We start from the raw sequence: 14,740 nt of genomic DNA, 5'->3' as shown, positions 1-14,740 counted from the left end.
TGGAGAAATAAAGCGGTGGTCAGCGTGGGAGGTGGAACGTGGCATTGCTCTCATACTATAGAAACCCAGACCAGCATTGTCTGGCGGGGAATCTTAGAAACGGACACTGCCGGGGACAGCAGGTCCACGGCTGCTCCCTGCTTACTCTCTCTCTAGGGGCAAGACCCGGGCTCAGGAAGGAGACAGGGAGCCTTTTCCTCATTTAATAAATAAAACAAAACATGCTTTGGAAGCCTTTTTATTCCTAGAGGGGAAGTCGTTTCCCCCCACCTTCCTTATCTCATGTTTTGACTTCCTTTATTATTTATTTTTTTAAACAAGCCTGAGCTCAGTGTATGTCAATTAAAGGAGGGGGGGTGTTTCGCATCCAGACCGCGAGTAGCTCTGGCGCCACTCCAGGAGGATGAAGGGGTAGGAGTGAGACGTAGCCCTAATGTCACCACTGTCTACGGGAGATAACAGGAGAAGGAGCAAGCTCAGCGACCATCAGAAGGGGAGAGAAAGGCTAAGAAAGGACATCAGACCAAGAGTTATTGGGACTTTCTCTATGAAGTTATCAAATTCACCAAAAGGGACCCACCCTTATTAAACTGGGAGGCAGCTGACCATCTGCTCCACCTGATCGGAAATAAAGAAACTGTCATCGGAAGTGATCTATCACTATCAAACCGATTGGAAGAGGGGTCACAAATATTAATTTATCAAATACATCTTCAAACAACCAAAACTATAAAGAACTTGGGAGCAACTGCATAATTCATCAGTAAAAATTCTGCTGGAAGCCATCCTGATCATCAGTGCTGTATACAAAAATTTTTAATTGGGATTGACTCTAAACCAGAGGTTCCCAAACCTCTCCCGGGAGACCCCCCCCATCTAGTCAGGTTTTTAGAATATGCACGATGAATATATATGAGATAAAATGTGCAAGCTGTGGAGGCAGTGCGTGCACCAACAGAAGATGATATTATTTTCTACTAAATATCAGCAACACCTCTCTCCTGCATCATCATTGTGGAGGTCCCGAAAAGCCGACTGGCTGGGGGTCCCCAGGACAGGGGTGGGTAACACTGTGTTTGGGGTGTGGGTCCTAGGGCCTGTATCCAGGAGAAGACACGCTCTGAATTTTAAAGTTACTGCCTTTACAAATGTTGGGCTTCTTTCTGGGCACCATGGCTCCTGGTTTCATCCTCTAAATCTCTGCAGAGCACTGAAGGGCATCACTCGTGGGCACCTGGAGCAGTGAAGGGAAGGAACATGTATTCTCGGGCGTGCACCAAACCTTAAATCCTTGCACTAAGCTATTGTCTAGCTTTGTTGGCTCAGGGAATTATCTATTTCTGAGCACACACCTGTGGGATACATTTCGAACTTAGCTGACACTGAGTGGAGCGCTGTTAAATGCCTCCGACATACGCAAGGAGAGGCTTTTGAAGGCCGAGATATGTTGTAGTACACAAGTCTGAGACTTCACAAGCCACTTCTTCAGCTCCATGAGGTCTCAGCAGCTCACATGCTAAAAACATCTTCTTTTGCACCACAAAAGGTCCCACAACTTACTAAGACTCCAGGACCAACAGGGCTGCTAGAACCAAACGGTGAGAAATCCACACCAACAGGAGATGTTACTTTCTACTAATAATCAGCAAAGGCTTCTGGGCAGACAACATATGCACAGCTGAAATATATATAAAATGTGCAGAGCTGACCCACTCGTACACTCGCAAAGGGACGGGACCCGACGCCAAACTTTCTCCGGTAACCCAATGAAAAGCCGGAAGGCCTAGAACTAGGCAGGACTTTAGCCAACCTCATTCTGCAAGGGGGAAGCTTTTTCTTGCTTCCAAAATGTTGCAGAATAAATAAAATGGTGGAAATCAGACGTGAGCCCGCTGGGGAGAGGAAAATACCTGCGGAACCTGAATGTAATCTGCTTTGAGGTGTTTACAAAAAGGTGGACCATAAATAAGGATCTTTATTTTTGTTTTGTTTTTTTTCCCCCAGGAATTTATCGGGGTTTATTTTGACAAGAACAAACAGGAGAAAAATCAGTGGAAAAATGTGACATTTTTTCTGGGCAAATATCACAGTTAGTTTGGTGGACAGAAGCCAGGAGAATAAAAAAATATTAATCAGATTCTCCCACTCAGCAGCATCCCTGGCTCCACTCCCAATGCCTAGCAAGTCCATTTTTCTTCCCTCACCTGCCCATTGTAACAGCTCCTCCTCCTCTCTCTCCTTCCATGCTCACAGCACTGCACTTCTGCTTTTGGGCAGGGCCAGAGAGCCTACAGGGAAGCGCATCTGGTGGGCATGGATGGTACCAAGCAGCAGGCACTTAGGAGAGAGGTGGGACTGAAACAGCACCCGAGTGGCACTGGAGGGCCAGCACTTATACTGGTGGCGTGCAGGACCTGAAACATGGCAGGTGTTTCGGCCCATACTGGTTTCCAGCAGTTGCTGAAGGCCTTGAGACGCTGCATCTGCAGCTCTGGAGCTGCTCTTTAACGAGCCTAAAATTAGGGTGAAAATATATGTTTAAGCCAATTGTCACTTTTGGAAAAACCCAGGAATTTATGGATGAAAATCTGTTTAAACTGAAAACGAAGGACCCTAACTATACATCTAAATTATAAACCTACTTACTCTGCCAATTTGCTTGTTTATTTTGCTTTTGAAACGGGGAAACAAATGTACACAAGGTTATTTACAAACACATGCAGAGAGTTCAGACTTCCAAAAGTTAAACTGTAGTCGAATCCAGAGATCCAAGTCATAGGAGTCCCATCTATGAGGGGCTCACCAGGCAAACAGCAGAAGGGGGCCCCCTCCCACCTAGAGCCTGACTGGCTGCTCAGTATCCAGACACTGCAGGGCCCCTGCCTTCAGGAGGTAGAGAACAGAAGCTAATGGGGACCCAGGATATTACCGGAAAGATGAGAACGTCTTCACCATCCAGGGAAACACTGCAAGTTTATGTGAATTCAAATCTCCTCCTCTCTCATAAAATGCTCAAAGATGACATATTTACATGTCAGGAATGCTTCAAATTGGTACTGTATAGGGTGTGCATTCAGACAGGGACTCTCTCGGATTTTCTGATTTGCAATTTATATTTACACCTAACATTAGATGCACTCATTACTCAATATATAGGATCCAACAAAAAGGAGACAAAGCTGAATACTAAATTAAAACAGAAGAACATTAAGTTCTGCACCGAGGACTGTAAAGAGAATAAGTACCTGAGCTCAAAACCTGGTTTACATTTGTTTATCTGGGTCCTGAATGTGCTTTAGGCGAGGCTCTGAAGCAGGCATCGTCCGCCGGTGCCATGAACCCCATGTCTACAGCAAACCGGTTTTCTACAGGGCCTCTCGCTATCAGCCCCCGGTTTATTGCAGCCAAGGTCTGTGCCCACCCACCCTGAAGGCAACCAAGGTGGAAACGGACTCGAGCTGTGTGCAGCATCCGCCTAGGGCTGCAGGCCCGCGGGCCGAGCTGATTGCCCATGCAGACACGCCACGGATGGGGGCTCGCTAGCCCGCTGGGCTACGAAACCGGGACAAAGAGAAAGCGCCAGAGCTGGGCCACAATGCCAGCGGCAAAAGGGAGAATCCCTGCCCGGGCCTCTCCCATCCGGCCCGCTACATCTCGGCTCTGCCACAAAGAACGGGAGCCTCCCCCCTCTCTAGGAAGCGCGGAGCAGACCGAGGCAGTCCCTCGCCGTACCGCGGCGGCATTCACCCCCCACCCCCTCCGATGCTGCCCGTCATCAGAAGCCGGCGGCCCCGGTTAGTTTTCCAGAAAGACTGCAGGTGCCAATGCAACATTAAATAAAAAAAAGAGAGAGAGCTGCAGAAGAGAAAGGGGTGAGGATAGGCAAGCGGCCGGGAACGGGCCGCCGCTCCCAGGCCCGGCAGACAATAAGATGGAGGAGGAGGAAGGGGGAGGCAGAAATGCAAGGCATCACCTGGAGTCCGTGCTGACATAGCGCATCCGCCGCCGGCCCATGCTCTCTCCCCGCGCGCGCGCGCGCCGGCCGCCCAGCTCCACTCCCAGCGCCGGGGGCTCGCGAGCTCCACCGCCGCCGCCGCGCGCCGCCTCCTCCTGGCCTCGCTCTTCCCCAGCAGCCCGTGACGTCACCGGCTCTCCCCCGCCGCTCATTGGCCGGGCGCAGAGCCGAGGAGGAGACCCGGGCCGGCAAATCCTGGGCTTCGAAGCGGGAGGGGCCCCCGCGAGCCTTAAAGCGGCAGGCGACAGCAATTCACCGAAAGGTGGGAGACGACCGACGACGCAGCGCTCCGGCAGCGATTCAGTCAGCGATCGCAGGCCTGGTTTTTTATTATTGGTTTGCATAAAAGGGAAACGGCCTCCAGCAACAAACGACCACTGCCATCCTTCTCCGTGCATAAGCAAACATGGCGCAGCGGCCCGAGGAGACTCCGGAGCCGATCGGCCTCTCCCTAGTAATGAATTATTCACTGCAGGCTTCCTGATTTCCCCCGGGGGCCATTTTCCCCCCTCGGTGCTCAGAGGATAAATCAGTCTCCTTTTTATCAGTCCAGCTGCTGGCGGAGGACCTTGGGCAGCCCGTCCCTGTCACCCCCCATGCCCTTCTTCCAGAATCAGGCCCATGCACAATACATCTCACGGTCTAACACAATGGAAAAAAAAAAATAACTCCCTTCCATGCATGAAGCCCCGCTTGCAAGCAGATCTGTTTATTTAGATACCGAGCTACGCTTTGAGTATCCCATCGGTTCACATAAAACCTGAACTTGGCATACTGACGCTTTACACAGGGAACTGGTCTTATATACAAGTAATTTGGTGCAGGTTCGGATGGCCACATTTTCAGCCTGCGTCTGAAGGTGATTTATGTGCTTCTTTAAATGCATTACCTGTTTTTCCAATAAGAAATTCACCCAAAACGGGGGAAACGCTATAGTAGGAGAGCAGCACACGATTACCGGCTATAACATATTAGAATAGCAATAGAAAAGCAAAGGTCTAGCAAGATCAGGTAGCAAACTGAACGCTCAGCAGGAAACCAGGAACCAAGGCAGACTGAATTCGCACCACCTCAGCAAAACCAGAGGTGGTGCCAGGCCGTTTCTGGCAGTCAATTCAGCAGCTTTCGTGAGTGGGGAAAGTGGTGGGTTTGCTATTAAAGGCTTGATAGAAGAGCGGGACTTTTATTTGCTTCCTGAGGTGGGAGTAGGCATGAATTAGGCAAAGAGTTGCACATGGTAGATGCAGCTCCCACAAAGATCTGATGGAGTTTTTAGGGTAGTAGTCTGGAGGGCATGGACAAAGGGTAGCCTCTCTGTCTTCTCTTCGAGCCTGGAATCTGGTGCTGTAAGGGACTGGTGGTCAGTGTAGTGGATTGGCCACTGTTGGAAGCAGGATGCTGGGCTTGATGGACCCTTGGTCTGACCCAGTACGGCATGTTCTTATGTGTAGGACAGGCAGGATATGGGTAGGGCTTGCATTTCTTCTATCTGTGGAAGTGGAGGAGTTTTGTATTAGCTGGAGTTTGTGGACAGCCTTAGGTGCTAGCCCCTCAAAAACAAAATTCATTTCCAAGCCCTATTCCTATCCTATTACTGTTTCCAAGATGGGCTAACGTCAAAGCAAAAGGCAGCAGCTGCCTGACCAAATGTCTTTTCCTTACAGCTGGCAGGGCTGCTACCCATATCCGCAGCACTCGAGCTGGCAGACTGCATCTCTGTTATACGCAGGGATGGTGTTTCCAAGACGCAAACTCGGTAGTAACCTAGACTGTCAAGATTTTGGGGTAGCAAAATCCTGCTGATGTGAGGTCCGGAGGGGTGCAATATCAGAACCAATGCCGTCAAAGAAGGGAGCGCTGTGCTGGAGTCACTGCCACAAGTGGTTAAGTTGGAGGGGGGGAGAGAATGACCCGAGGTTCACCCTATGGCACCAAATATGCTTGCACTGGCCTTGGTTATACTGCAAGTAGCCCTAGACATGAAACTTTAGAAGTAGCGGGAACTGTCTGTCCAAGGTTTAGATTATACAATACCCAAAGGATATTTGACAACTATGCCCAATTGTATACAAACTTTATTAGTAAATTCATAACACTCCTCGTTCTACCTAGACAATAGAACCTAACACACATACATCCCCATTCACACCATGCTAAAAACATTTACAATATGAATATCTTAAACATTGTGACCCCAAAATACATTTCACCATTTTACAACAAATATAAATTCCCATCAATATGAAGACAATTGATTTCTTCTATTTCTTCAAATTTCTCGCACGCGCCGTAGTCTACTCACTACTGTCACTGTGCAATTATCCCGAATTCACATAAATGTAAAGAACAAGTTATTTCTCGCCGCTGTTTCTTTAATACTGCGGCCGCGAACCAATACACGCCGCAGTCTGCTGTCAAATTGTCCAACAAAAGATCTTTGTTTCTCCCCTTGCTCCGGGCTTCCTCGGGGACTCATTTGAAAACATACCTCATCAATCCATGACACATTATTCTTCAAAATTCTAAAAAAAACCAACAAAATATAATAAATTCTTAATCATTTCTACCAACCCCCACAAGACTACACCCAAATCATGTCTAGGGAGATACTGACCTAGTAGTACTGAATATTCACCAACTTTATATCCCCATTAAAACTACGATTTACCAACTTCAACAAGGCTTTTCGGAACAGCATCTTCATCACTGTGCCCTCGGCACGAAAATCTACAGACAAAGAAAAGCAGCATTTTGGATGCGCTAATCCCCTTATAGCATAAGGGGCTGTGGATGCACGTCCAGAACGCACGACCAAACCATGGGTTAAATAAATAAAACTAGAATTAAATAAAATTCCTATGTGCACTTTGTCATTGCCACCCTAAGTCTACACCTGGTCATGGGCCCAGCCCGATCCAGAGCAGGCAAAGCTTTGCATGTTGGGAAACATCGAAGGGGGCAATTTTCAAATAGCCCCCTTATGTTTGAACATAAGAACATGCCATACTGGGTCAGACCAAGGGTCCATCAAGCCCAGCATCCTGTCTCCAACAGAGGCCAATCCAGGCCATAAGAACCTGGCAAGTGCCCAAACATTAGAGAGATCCCGTGCTATTATTGCTTATTAATTACCATCATAGCAGTTTATGCCTTTCACACGTTTGGGGGGAGACACTTAGTACATCTGGCCCTTAGATATCTTAGCTGAGCAAGCCTTCACAGAGCTGGGTTACTACACCAGGGACCAGGCAGGGCAGCTAAGTGTTCCCCTGCTTATGGAAAGATCGCGTCAGATCTGCTGGACATCGATAAAGCACAGAGACAAAAATACATGCCCCTCCCACCCTCATTCCCCCCACACCTCTGTCACATGTGAAAAGTATTCTGCAAGTTGCAGTCACACGGTGGCCTGCAGATGAGCATCAGGCACAGTGAGAAGCACAGGTACCTCATTCAGCTCTTACCCGGCCCCTTCACTTCCAGCTGCTGGTGCTCCTCCTCCTCCCGGGAGGACGCACTCTCTGACACTTCCAGGTAAACTGGCCACACTGGTTCCAGCCTCGGACACATGCAGGGCTTGCTTAGCGGGCCTGCTTGAGTTGGACTGAAGGCAGGCGGGTCCCAGGGGGGATCGGAAAACAAAACACACACAGATTGCATTTTTTCCATGTTATTTTCCATTGAAGTTTTTATCCACAAGAAAAGCAGGTGCAGAAGTCTGAAGGAACTTCATGCCCAGGGTATCACTTTCCCTTTGAAAAGCAGGGATGAGGTTTGCACCCCTGTGCTGTGCAGCTAGGTCAACAGTTGGCGAATTGCAGCCCAAAACCATGAGGCAGTGTAGAAAAGAGACAAAGATGTAGAGGGCAGGAGCGGCAGAAACCTTGCTGGCTCTGTTTTCCATGGCGGCGTCAGCTTTTCTTGGTTCTGTCTCCTAACTTACGACCAGAATTCCTCAGTGGAAATAGTTTATAGTTTCTCAGTATGGCCCATCTGTTATTCTTTATCTAATTAGCTTTGCATCCTTATATCCACTGTACAAAGTGCTGGCATCGGTTGAATGCAATGACACAGGCGTTTATTATCAATTAGTACTCTGGGCTCGTGGCAACGATAAATTGCTTTAATTTGGAAAGTTTTTAAAACGGCACTGCTGGATCACAAACCCCAAAGAGGGCTGGCTCTTCCCGCACGTGGCAGAAGATTGATGGGTTTCCTTATCTGGAGTGAAGGGGGGGGGGCAGGGAGGCATCGCTCCGTCGTTCCCCCCACCCCCCACTCACCTTACCCTAATGGCTGCACTGCAAAACCCGTGCGAGCTAAAGTTGGAGAAAAGAAGAAAAGAGTCACGCGGTCCTAGTCCTTCAGCACTGCTCCAGCACGGGAAGTCGCCCCGGCTGCGCGTGACATCGTCTCCATGCCGAAATCGTCCTGGGGGTAGGATTTCTAGATGGGTTTGCTTTCTGCAAACTGCGACAGAATAGGTGGGCATTATCTGAATCTCTCCCATTTACTTCTTCCAAGGAGCATTTGAAAGTTCTCTCTTAATCAGGGCCTTGCCACCCACAACAGCTTATTCATTTATTTAAAATACTGATATGATGCCTATAGCACAGTTCTAGGTGGCTTAAAATATAATGTATACATAAAGAAGATAATATAAGAACATGCCATACTGGGTCAGACCAAGGGTCCATCAAGCCCAGCATCCTGTTTCCAACAGAGGCCAATCCAGGCCATAAGAACCTGGCAGGATCCCCAGGGGTAGAGAAGATTCCAAGCTGCTTACCCCAAGAATAAGAAGTGGATTTCTGCAACTCCACCTTAATGATGGTTAATGGACTTTTCCTCCAGATTCTTGTCCAAACCATTTTTAAACACAGCTACACTAATAGCTTTCACCACATCCTTTGGTAATGAATTCTAGTGCTTAATTATGCGTTTTAAATGTATTACTTAGTAACTTCATTGTATGTCCCCTGTTCTTTGTACTTTTTGAAAGAGTAAACAACTGATTAACATTTATTCATTATTTTATAGACCTCTAGGATATCGCCCATCAGCCGTCTCCAAGCTCAAAAGTCCTAACCTCTTTAGCCTTTCTTCATAGGGGAATTGTCCCATCCCCTTTATCATCTTGGTCACCCTTCTCTGTACCTTTTCTAATTCTGCTATATCTTTCTTGAGATGCGGCAACCAGGACTGCACACAGTACTCAAGATGAGGTTGCACCATGGAGTGATACAGAGGCATTAGGATATTCTCTGTTTTATTCTCCTTTCCTTTCCTAATAATCCCCAGCATTCTATTTGCTTTCTTGGCTGCTGCTGCTGCTCACTGAGCAAAAGATTTCAACGTATTATCAATTATGTCACCTAGATCCTCTTCCTGAGTGGTGACTCCTAATGTGGAACCTTGCATTTTGTAGCTATAATTTGGGTTTCTCTTCCCTAAGTGCATCACTCTGCACTTGTCCTATATTAAATTTCATTTGCCATTTGCATGCCCAGTCTCCCAGTCTCACCTGGTCCTCTTGCAATTTCTCAAAATCCTCTTGTGATTTAACAACTTTGAATAATTTTATGTCCTCTGCAAATTTTATCACCTCACTTGTTCCCATTTCCAGGTCATTTATAAATATATTAAGAAGCAGTGGTCCCAGAACAGATCCCTGTGGCATCCACTATTCATCTTTTCTCCATTGGGAAAATTTACCATTTAGCCCTACTCTCTGTTTTCTATCTTTTAACCAGTTGGCAATCCACAAGAGGACACTGCCCTCTATCCCATGACTTTTTAATTTCCTTAGAAGTCTCTCATGAGGCACTTTGTCAAATGCTTTCTGGAAATCCAGATACACTATATCAACTGGCTCACGTTTATCCATGTTTGTTTATGCCCTCAAAAAAATATAGCAAATTTGTGAGGCAAAACTTCCCTTGGCTGAATCCATGTTTGTTTTGTCCCATTAAACTATGCCCATCTATATGTTCAGCAATTTTGTTCTTTATTATAGTTTCTACCATTTTGCCTGGTACAGATGTTAGACTCACTGGTCTGTAGTTTCCCGGATCAGCCCTTGATCCCTTTTTAAAAATTGGCATTACATTGGCAACCCTCCAGTATTCAGGTACCATAGATGATGATATTAATAAACTTGCCGTTGTGAAACCCCTCCTAAAAAAACCCTCCCTTGACCCCTCTGACCCGGCAAACTATCGGCCCATCTCCAACCTTCCCTTCCTTGCGAAAGTCCTCGAGAAAGTAGTCAATTCCCAGCTCACCGACTACCTCGAGGACCACAGCCTCCTGCACCCCTCACAATTCGGATTTCGGAAAGGCCGAAATACCGAGAATCTCCTCTTAGCCATTACTGACACCATACTCATTGGACTAGACCAAGGAAAATCCTTCTTACTGGCCCTACTAGATATATCGGCAGCCTTTGACACTGTCAATCATCAAATCCTTATCACACGCTTGACAGAGATAGGCATCACCGACACAGCACTAGACTGGCTCACCTCCTACCTTACAAACAGAGAATACCTCATAAAACTCGATAACCATGAATCCTGTCACATTCCCCTCAGACAAGGCGTACCACAGGGATCTTCCCTATCCTCCACCCTCTTCAATATATACCTCCTCCCCCTCTGCAACTTACTATCAAACCTAGGCCTGGACTTCTTCCTATACGCTGATGATGTACAAGTACTCATACCCATTCAGAAAACACTCAATGAAACCATCCTTTTCTGGGAATCTTGCCTAGTCAGCATCAACTCCCTACTAACCGACCTTCACCTTGCTCTCAATACAACCAAAACCGAGCTCCTCTTTATATCCAAGCAACCTGAACACGACTCCTCCACCACACCACCGCCCCCCCCCTCATCTCTCCCACACTACCCCTCTCCGTAAGAGACTTGGGAGTCACACTCGACCAACACCTGAACTTCAAGCCACACATCAAGTCCCTCCTTAAAGCAGGCTTCTACAAACTCCAGGTCCTTAAGAAGCTCAAGCCTTTACTCCATACCCAAGATTTCAGATTAGTCCTACAGTCCACTATTTTCTCCAAAGTGGACTACTGCAATGCCCTTCTACTAGGCCTTCCATACTCCACCATCAAACCACTTCAAACTCTTCAGAACGCCATGGCACGAATCCTCACAAATACACGTAGAAGAGAGCATATTACCCCTATCCTAGTAGACCTACACTGGCTGCCCATCCAATTCCGCGCCCAATATAAGACCCTAACTATTCTACACAACACTCTCTACAAAAACAACTCCCCCTGGCTTAAGGAAATGCCCCACTTCCACCTCTCAACCCGCCTGACAAGATCCACATCTACAGGCACCCTCCACACCCCCCCCACCTCAAAACAGCACGCCTCTCCACCACCAGAGAAAGAGCCTTCACCATTGCAGGCCCCGCCCTCTGGAACTCCCTCCCCACACACCTCCGTCTTGAACCCTCACTACCCAATTTCAAAAAAGGCATCAAGACCTGGCTCTTCAGACAGGCCTACCCCGAACCCAACCCCTCGTAGTCAACCCCCCCCCCAAACCCCCCTAATCACTGTACCGCCCACCACCCTCCCACCCTAAACCCCCCCCCACCTTACACCTTTACACTTTACCACACCCCATCTACCCCACAACCTGTACCTCCCGCATGGTAAAAGTCAAAATTAATTATCTTCTTCACCTGCCTCACCTGCTGTAAAAAAGCATATATATATGTGTCTCATAACTTGCCATAACTACCGCAAATAAGCCTTCACAGTTATACTCCATGCAATCCATATATTCCATGCAATCCATATTTCCTCATTATCCGCTGTAACTTTGTGACAATGCCCTAACCCTCATTTTATTGCCTCTCATGTAAATAATGTTACATTCCTTTTAATTTCCCAGCTGCTATCTTCTTCCTCCTTTACTTTCTCCCCTCTCCCCCTCCCCCTTTTTTCTCGAACCTGCTCCATCCCCCTCTCCCTGTTTATTGTAACTTCCTCCTTTCGCAAGTTTATTGTAAACCGGCGTGATGTGCCCGCACGAACACCGGTATATTAAAAGCTGTTAAATAAATAAATAAAATAATGTACAAATTCCCAATAGCAGGTCCGCAATTTCATTTCTCAGTTCTTTCAGCATTCTGGGATGTATACCATCTGGTCCAGGTGATTTGCTACTCTTTAGTTTGTCAATTTGCCCTAGTACATCTTCCAGGTTCACTGAGATTTGTTTCAGTTCCTCTGAATCATCACCTTTGAATATCATTTCTGGCAAGGGCATATCTCTTACATCTTCCTCAGTGAAGTAAAAATGTAGTCTCTCTGCTATGACTTTGTCATCCCTAAGTGCCCCTTTTACCCCTTGATCATCTAATGATCCAACTGACTCCCTCGCAGGCTTTTTACCTTAAATGTATCTGTGCCAGTTTTTATTATGAGCTTATGCTTCCTTGGCAGCTTCTTTTTCAAATTCTCTCTTTGCCTTCCTTATTAATGCTTTGCATCTGACTTGCCAGTGTTTACGCTGTTTCCTGTATTCTTCCATTTCTTGAAAGATGTTCTTTTAGATATTACAGCCTCAATGTGATGTGGTGAGCCAGGGAGGATGTAACCCTTAGGGCTCCAGGTGCCACGCTCTCACCATCCATTAAAAATCAGCTATTTTCCATCAAGCCTCCCAAAAACCTCGAGGAAAGCATATGGTCAATCGTCCATTATACGCAAAGCTCTTTGCAGGTGGTGGCACGCTGGAAGGGGTAAAAAGGAGAAAGAAAAAGCTAAGGGCCCAGACGTATGTGGGAACAGAGCAACCGGCTGTCACCATAGCCGAAATAAAAGCAGCTGTGTCAGCGGCGTTAGACGAGAAGCTTCTCAACTGTCTGAGGTAAAGGCGGTACTCACGGAACTGGGTCCCCGGCTCGATCACGCTGGAGGCTGCATTTCTATCCTGCAGGACGACTCGCTGGCAGGAACGACCAAAATGGTGGCACAGGAGAAACCTATCGTAGTGTGTCGAAAAACTAGACGACCTGGAAAACAGGGCCCACGGGTCCAATCTGCGTTTTATGGGGGTTGCCGGAAACTGTCGAGGAAAGAAATTTGGGAGATTTTTTTGATGTCATGGCTCCCAGCATCACTTGAGCTACCGGACCTGGCAGGAAAGCCATGCAGCGAGCGTGTTCACCGTATTGGGTCTAAGAAGGACTCGGACACAAGACCAAGAATAGCCATTGCAAAGATTTTGAATTACACTCATAAGCGGGAAGTTTGGTATTCATCTCAGAGTAAACCGGAGTTGTTTTACAATTCCCATCGCATTCGCATATTCCAGGATTACTCGAACCGCATGTCAACACTAAGACGCAGCTTTTCCCCAATCTGCTCCTCATTATTCAACAGACAAGGGAAATTTTCACTGCAGTGCCCGGCCAAACTTAAGGTATGGTATGAGGGGAAGATCAGAATCTTTGAGACTCCTGCGATGCCACAAACATTTTTGGACACTTTGCCCAAATGAGAGTGGCACCAGTTAGATGAAAGAAGGCTATGTTTTCCATGAACTCGAGCGGATTGATCAGCTTTGGTCCTGGATTGGGAGCCATTATGAGTATATTGTGGGCTATTGCAGGAGACATGGGAGATACACTGGCCCAACCGAGCTGGGTTTCAGTTCCTGAGGTCACCCTAGAACTACAGGTTTATTCTCTTCTTTATGTCTCTAGCAAGATTCTTCATCAGCTTACATTCCTAGCAAGCATTTCATATCTCTCTCTGGGGTACTGGCGGCCTGATCAGGACTGTGTGTGTGCGCATCAGGAAATGTTATTAACCATGCGTCTTGAAAGTGTGGCACCTGACCACATTTATACATGACCCCTATCCCTATTGTTGTGAGGCGATGGATGTGAACTAGGGATTTGGGTTATGGGGAGGCAAGGGTTGGGGAGGATTAGGATTAAAGGGGTTATTTAGTTTATATGCTGGACATTCAATATTTATGGTTCTTGTTTGGGGGGGGATAAGTCATGGACAGATATGTGGCGCTATGTTGCTTTCTATAGAGGCCCAGTAGCTACTTCTGCACATCTGTGTTTCCCTTCTGAGCAGTGGGAGGTTGGGCTGGGAGTCTTCTACTACAACTGTGAGATATACAAGAGGCCTGAGTTAATCTATAATTGTGGGGTAACATGAACAAGTTAATCTCCTGGAATGTCCATGGCATGGGATCCCCCATTAAAAGAAAAAAGGTGTTACAGAATCTGAAAAGGTCCCATGCGGAACTTGCTTGTTTACAGGAAACACACTTATCGGAGGCAGAGAGTGGGAAGCTGATACGATTCCTGCCCGCGGAGCTACTCTCCCACGAGCAGGCCTCTCACCTTCAAGCCGATGCCGCCGGGACCCCTCAAGTGGCTGGGAAGCCGCCGAAGCTCATGCGCCCTGGACCGCCGCGCTGCCGTTGCGGCCCAGTGCAGCTGCTGCCGACACCGGGATCATCACGGCAGGTCGCCGCCGATGCTTCCTTATGCGGCCCAGCGGCCGCGCCATCGCGGCCCGGACCACCGCACTTCGAACCATCTCTCACGGCAGGGTGCCGCGAGTCGGCCCTAACTGGAGCGGCAGGGGAAAGCCGCTACCATCCTGACGTCAGCTTGCGGCCTGGTGGCCACCCCGAAGCCTCTCTGCTCCTTTGCGTC

General features: G+C 47.7%; 1 protein-coding gene across 3 annotated transcripts in view; it reads right to left on the bottom strand.

Moving 5' to 3' along the window:
- Positions 1 to 14,740, bottom strand: part of PAK3 (p21 (RAC1) activated kinase 3) — a 295,456-nt gene that overhangs the window by 159,616 nt on the left and 121,100 nt on the right. The window contains exon 1 of one of the 3 annotated variants that reach the window (XM_029607629.1): positions 3,974 to 4,196. The exons of 1 other annotated variant lie outside the window; for it this stretch is intronic. The gene's annotated coding sequence lies outside the window, so the exon portion shown is untranslated. Of the gene's footprint in view, positions 1 to 3,973; positions 4,197 to 14,740 lie in introns of those variants that run through there. One more of the 3 variants, XM_029607627.1, reaches the window with a different exon arrangement.

The sequence above is a fragment of the Rhinatrema bivittatum genome, chromosome 6, assembly GCF_901001135.1.
Source record: "Rhinatrema bivittatum chromosome 6, aRhiBiv1.1, whole genome shotgun sequence".
In the NCBI taxonomy this organism is placed as follows: domain Eukaryota; kingdom Metazoa; phylum Chordata; class Amphibia; order Gymnophiona; family Rhinatrematidae; genus Rhinatrema; species Rhinatrema bivittatum.
The sequence above is the reverse complement of the archived record's forward strand: the minus strand, read 5'-3'. Positions and strand labels throughout refer to the sequence as shown.